The sequence below is a fragment of the Henckelia pumila genome, chromosome 3, assembly GCF_033568475.1.
Source record: "Henckelia pumila isolate YLH828 chromosome 3, ASM3356847v2, whole genome shotgun sequence".
NCBI lineage: Eukaryota > Viridiplantae > Streptophyta > Magnoliopsida > Lamiales > Gesneriaceae > Henckelia > Henckelia pumila.
In genome coordinates this window covers 29,242,459-29,250,078 of record NC_133122.1, presented here as the reverse complement: position 1 = coordinate 29,250,078, position 7,620 = coordinate 29,242,459, and positions in this window count along the sequence as shown.

Sequence of the window (7,620 nt, the reverse complement as noted above, 5' to 3'; positions counted from 1 at the left end):
CTGTTGTGGATGAATTCCCAGATCTATTTCCAGATGAGATTCCGGGTTTTCCTCCTGCTAGAGAAGTCGAGTTTGGCATAGAGTTGATGCCGGGTACTTCTCCTATTTCTCGAGCACCGTATCGTCTGGCTCCATCAGAGATGCGTGAGTTGAAAAATCAGTTACAAGATCTTTTGGACAAGAGATACATTCGTCCTAGTGTATCTTCTTGGGGAGCTCCTGTTCTTTTTGTAAAGAAGAAGGATGGGTCTATGCGGTTGTACATTGACTATCGACAGCTGAATCGAGTTACTGTGAAGAACAAGTATCCGTTGCCTCGCATTGATGATTTGTTTGATCAGCTGCAGGGTACTTCAGTTTACTCCAAGATTGACTTGAGATCTGGGTATCATCAGTTGAGAGTCCGAGATCAGGATATAGCCAAGACTGTATTCCGTACTCGCTATGGGCATTACGAGTTTCTAGTGATGCCATTTGAATTGACTAATGCGCCAGCTATATTTATGGATCTGATTAACCGTGTCTTCAGGGAGTATTTAGACAAGTTTGTCGTGGTCTTCATTGACGACATCTTGGTGTATTCGCGTAATGCGGATGAGCATGTTACTCACTTGCGGTTGGTACTGCAGACTCTTCGGGATGAGCAATTGTACGCCAAGTTGAGTACGTGTGAGTTCTGGATGGATCGAGTGGTCTTTCTTGGCCATATTATATCCAGAGAGGGAATTTTTGTTGATCCAAGCAAGATTGAGGATGTGCTTAATTGGTCGCATCCGACGACAGTTGCTGAGATCCGTAGTTTTCTGGGTCTAGCAGGATATTATCGTCGCTTCATTCTGAACTTCTCTCAGTTAGCTCGACCATTGATGCAGCTTACCCGCAAGGGTGTGGATTTCGAATGGTCCTCCGAGTGCGAGGAGAATTTCTGTGAGCTTCGACGACGGTTGACTTCTGCGCCGGTGTTGGCATTATCGTCAGGATCTGGAGGGTATGTGGTTTACACAGATGCTTCTCTTCAGGGGTTAGGCTGTGTTCTGACTCAGAATGAACATGTGATTGCATACGCTTCTAGACAGCTGAAGCTTCATGAGGACAACTATCCAGTCCATGATTTGGAATTGGCAGCCATTGTGTTCGCTTTGAAGATCTGGCGTCATTATCTGTATGGCGAGAAATTTGAGATCTTCACCGACCACAAGAGTCTCAAGTATTTGTTCACTCAGGCGGAGTTAAACATGAGGCAGAGATGTTGGATGGACTTGCTTAAGGACTATGATTGCGAGATTAAGTACCATCCGGGAGTTGCTAATCTCATCGTTGATGCTTTGAGTCGCAAGGTGCGACTATCTGCACTGCAGACTTGTTCGATGTCTAGTGCGATCAGTGACTGTTGTACTTCAGGGTATACCTTCAAGCATAAGAAAGGTATGCAGAGTATCCAGATGTTTGCGATACTATCTGAGCCAGCTTTGTATTCGAGGATTCGGGATGCTCAGATGTCTGATTCGAAGACCCAACGTTTAGCTCGTCTAGCTAATGAGGGTAACTCGTCTGGATTTCACTATCAATCAGATGATTTTCTGTGTTTGTTTGGTAGACTTGTGATTCCGCAGGATGAAGAGTTGCGAGAGGAGATCTTGTCTCAGGCACATTGCACCAAGCTGAGTATTCATCCGGGAAGCAACAAGATTTACAAGGATCTACGTACTCGGTTTTGGTGGAAGGGGATGAAACGCAGTGTGTATCAGTATGTTACGAGATGTTTGGTGTGTCAACAAGTCAAGGCAGAACACCGACGACCTGGAGGTTTGCTTCACAGTCTGCCTATTCCTAAGTGGAAATGAGAGTTTATCACGATGGATTTTGTGACCCATTTGCCGATGTCCTCGAGGAATTGTGATGCTATCTGGGTTGTGGTGGACCGACTTACCAAGTCAGCGCATATCATTGCCTATAGTCGAGAGTACTCTGTGGATCGCATGGCATGGTTTTATGTTCAGGAGATCGTTCTACTTCATGGAGTGCCTGTGAGCATTGTCAGCGATCGAGACCCCAGGTTCACTTCTAGGTTCTGGGGGAGTGTTCAGCGTGCGATGGGTACTACTCTCAGTTTGAGTACTGCCTATCATCCGGAGACAGATGGTCAGTCAGAGCGCACTATTCGTACTTTGGAGGATATGCTTCGAGCGTGCGTTATGGATTTTGGTTCAGCCTGGCATGATCATTTGCCATTGATCGAGTTCGCGTACAACAACAGCTATCATACTAGCATTGGGATGACACCCTTTGAGGCGTTGTACGGGCGGCGTTGTCGTACTCCACTCTTCTGGGAAGAAGTGGGGGAGAGACAGGCTGAGGGACCAGAGTTTATCCAGCAGGCAGTAGATATTGTTGATCAGATCAAGAAATGGATTAAGACCGCACAGGATCGTCAGGCCAGATATGCTAACACTAAGCGTAGGCCTTTGCAGTTTGATGTTGGGAAGAAAGTGTTTCTGAGGGTGTCACCTTTCCGCAGGATTCTCAGATTTGGCCTTAAGAGCAAGTTGTCTCCCAGATTTATCGGTCCGTTTGAGATCTTTGAGAGCATTGGCGATTTGGCTTATCGTTTGGCTTTGCCACCGTATCTGTCCAGTATTCACAACGTGTTCCAAGTATCTCTGTTGCTACGGTATGTGGCAGATCCGTCTCATATTCTGCAGCCGACTGAAGTTAAAGTAGATAAGGATTTGATCTATGTTGAGAAACCTATTCGTATCCTGGATCATAAGGATAAGGTTTTGCGGAACAAAGTCATTCCTCTAGTTTTGGTTCAGTGGCAGCGAGGAGGAACTGAGGAAGCTACTTGGGAGCTTGAGGGCAGGATGAGTGCAGAACATCCTGAGTTGTTTTGATTTCATTTTGAGTTGTATTCATTTGTAAACTCTGTGAACGTTTGATTTGAATAAAGAATATTTCTGCATGTTGTTTTTACATTCAGTACTTAAAATCTATTTTCGAGGACGAAATATCTTAAGTGGGGGAGAATGTAGTAGCCCGTACCCAAAATCAGTGATTAAGAAATTAATCAATGCTAATTAAACAAATTGGGTATCGGACGGATCTAAAGCTCCGAAGGTGATCGAAAGCTCCGATGGTATTACGTCAGGCATGACGTGTGGCAGGATCGAAAGCTCCGATCACCCCTATCCGAAGGCAACCAACGATATTTTGACACATGGCAGATGAGGATGTCCGGAAGTTTTGATCGAGGATCGGAGGTTCCGATCGTGGTCTATAAATAGGAGGGCCGAGATTCAGATTTAGACGCACCAATCACCTTTTCTCTCTCAATTCCTTAGCCTTCTAGTCCAGATCTAGGGAATTCTAGGTGTCCCATCGGGAATCCGGAAATGACATAGCAGTCCAGGCATTGTAGCGAAGCTGTGGCCTAGTTTTGAGGCAATCGACAGCAAATGGCTAACGACGGACGAAGGTATAGCTTTTGCTTCCTAAAAATATTTAGGAGTATGCTTTAGCTTAGTTAAGGCTTTTAGAGCGCTATAATGATAATAGTATCATTTGGCAGTGTAGCGCGGATTATAGGCGTAGACCTAGAGCTGATAGCACTTGCCTAATATTTGAGGTACGAAAGTACTGTTCGAGATATCCTGACTGAGTATGCATGTATTATGTGACTGCATGATTTATATGTCATTGATTTATGCTGCATACATTTGCATATTGAGCTATCTCGTTCGAGATGTCTATAGTAGGGTTTTACCCTATCCTGTTAGTGGTTGGACTTCTATCTATTTGGGTCCGAAATATCCACTGGTATTTTGGTATGAGAGCCACCTCCTGAAGCGATGGCACAGCGTGCTACATACCAGGGCCCGGTCTGTCTTTGTTCTCTGATCTTTGACCTCGAGTTTATAGGGATTTCACTTTGCATGCATGTATACTCATACTCTCGTGCTGAGCGTTTTATGCTCACGTCTCGTACTCTGTGTTTCTGGACACCCTATTCCATGGGGCAGGTTTGCGATTGGACGAGGCGGATGGATCCAAGAGGGGCTAGGCAGTGGTTGATCAGCTGGAGCTTCGTTTAGGTTTTTATTCTGTTGTTTTGGGCTTATACAGCTATTCGATTTGGTTGTATATTATTGGATATTTACAGATTTCTTTTCTTGGAATTGTATAAATGTTATGGTTTCCGCAGTTGAATTCTGATTTCTGTTTAATTAAGTTAATTGCATGCCTAAGTTCTGTTTAGTATGTGATCCGGGTAAGGGTCACTACAACTTCATTGTATTTTCTACAATGATGTGGTGATGTTGTAGACTTGTAGTGGTGACGTTGAAATATTATTATTTTAATATATTAAATAATGTTTTTAAAACATAATAAAATACACAAATTTATAACAAAACAAAAATAAATTTAATTAAATTTAAAATTACATTAAAAAATGCACATAAATATAAGAAATAAAATTAATATTTTTTAAAACATAAAAAAATAATTTTAAAAGCATACATAATATTCCAAAATAAAAAAACAAACATGAAAAAAATACACATGAATTAAACTTGACACAAGTAAATAAAAAAATATAGTTGTTGACCTTTTTAAATATTTTTATTAATTATTCTTAAATTTTTTGATTTTTTTTTACAATTTATTTCATTTATTTTTTAAAAAAATGGTGGGCCTCGCGTGAAAAAAAAATTTTTAAAAAGAAAACCAATAATGATGGGCCCCGCGTGAAAAAAAATTTAAAAAAAATAAAGATCGGTGGGCTTGACCACGCGGAGCCCTCCCACATGACCGCACGCGGAAACTTCCACGAGGGGGCGAGGAAAAAAAGGGGCGATCAAGTTGGACTTGACCGCCCAACTTGATCGCCCCTTGGGGGTGCTCTAAGTGGCCAATCCATGTACGACGTATGTGTTGATGTATAATAAATAAGATAGTGTTTGCAACCTTTAAAAAAATTTCATAATCACTTTTTTTAGAGGTTGCAAAGACTACCTAAATCACATTGAAAATTATGCCAGACTTACGTCTCAAATGTTTTCAAACACTTCATTAACTATTTAACAAAGAACACATATGGAGGCATGACTTAAGGCATCGTTTGGTTCAATATATATGATAATGTATGGATAACATGCATTGAGATTATTGAAAGGATTTGATTGGATTACATTAAATAATGATGTGTTTGATTGAAATGATTAATATCGAGATTGAGATAATGATAAACTAAAAAATTACCATTTTACCCTTATCATTATAAAAAAAATTAAATATTATATTAATTATTAAATTTTCATTAATTTTAAATTCAAACCACAAAAAATAATTTTCGTATATTAATAAAAAATAGAAAATAATAAATTTAATAATAATATAAATATTAATTTATTTTGATAACTAAAATATTGATAAATAATTTTAATATTAATTTTAATGTTAAATTTAATTAGTAACAATTACAATATTAATTAATGTTAAATAAATAATATATTAAAAATTATTATTAATTAAAATATAGTTAATATTAATTATATTAATTATTAAATTAGTTATATTATAGATTTTATTTATTATTATTATATTCATTATTACATTTTTATTATTTTCGTACTAAAAATAACTAAAAATATTAATTAAAATATATAAAATCATTAAATTTAACGATAATATAAATATGAATTTATTGGAAAATAATAATAATATTCTGAATATTAATTTTAACGTTAAATAAAGATTGATAACAATATTAATATTATTGGTAAATAAATAGTATACTAATAATTATTAAAATATGATGAATATTAATTAAAGTATTATTAAATAAGTTATAATTTGCCCTATTCTAAATTTAAATATTATTAAATAATTAATTTTTATTTTTATTATAATATCACTAATTTTAATTTCCAAATCACAAAAAAATAACTAAAAATATTAATTAAAACATAAAAATAATTACATTTAATAATAATATAAAAATTAATTTTATTTATAATTAAAATAGGAATACTAATGTGAATATTCATTTTAATGTTAAGTAAAAATTAATAACAATTAAAATATTACTGTTAAAATTAGTTATATTATAAATTATATTTAAATAATATTAAATGATTTGGGCAGAAGGAGGACAAAGGGTATAAATGTCAAAATCTCATAAATTCTCAACAATGTAGACATGAGATTTCTAATACCACCTCGGTAGAGCGGATTGTAGTCCTCCAAGTTCCAGATGGCACAGTAATTTAATAGTGAGCCCTACGTTATCTTAGTTATAGTTGAAAACGTACCAAACATGAGATTATAATGCAATCCTTGTTTAATCCAAGCTACCAAACATTGCCTTAATGATTTTTTATATCAGTTCTATAACATTAATTATACTCATGTGTTAAGATATGGATAATTGAATTCATAATTTGAGTATTAACATTATGATAGAATCTCACTTTTCAATGAATGTTTGCACTTCCCTTAACACCCTGCTAAAATCCCAATGGCTCACTTCTCACCTAGGCTCGGTCCACCATCCCTCTAATGTGCAACAACAAGTTAATATCATATGGAGTGAACCGCCATTGAGTTGTTTCAAATGCAACGTTGATGCTGCGATTTTCAAGGATCTCGTCGCATGGGATTTGGTTGCTTAGTTTGGAATGATTTTGGTTTGGTTATTGCTGCTATTCATGGTTGCTTTCTAGATACTTTCACTCCTAAAGCTTTGAACCAGTGTTTTCATAATTGGACCGGTGATCGAACCGGTCTATCTAAAAAAAATGATCCAACCGATCAGACCGTTTTAACCGGACGGTCAAACCGAAAAACCGTTTATATAATATAATCTAATAAATAATATATTTTGAATTTTAAAAACTCAAAAATATATATAAATAGACAATATATATATATATATATTTGTCATAGTTTGAAAGCTAAATAAATATGTAAATATATTCAAAATGTCAATTATAATTCTAAATTATTTAAATAATTAATTATTTAATTTTTAAAAAATCAATAATTATTTAAATAATTTTTTAATGAAGTACAAATTCTAAATAATCATGTATATATATATATAATATTAAATTTAAAGTTTTTAAAATAAAAAATTCAAATTTTCAAAAAAAAAAAATAAAAAAATTTGAAAAACCGATTCAACCGATTGAACCGGTTTTCCGGTTATTGACCGGTCCAACCGGTGCTTGACCGGTTTTGACCGGTTCTGACCGGTTGGATCGGTTTTCCGGTTCCCGGTGAAGTTTCGGACCGGACCGACGACCGGTCGAACTGGTCGAACCGACCGGTCTGGTCCGGTTTTAATAACACTGCTTTGAACATTCACGATGCTTTAAGCTGGCTCAAAGAGCTGCATCTTTCGAATATTATAGTCGAGTTGAATGCTCAGTTGATCGTTAATGCCTTGAAGAAATCCAACTCCGATGTCTCGAGTTTGGGTCTGATAGTGGATGACTGTAGATTTTTAGCAGTGCAACTTCCCTGTTGTTCGTTTGCTTTTGTACGTAGATCAACGAATTATGCGGCTCATTGTCTCGCTAGGAATACTGGTTCTATGACTGGTCTTGAAGGTCGAGTTGG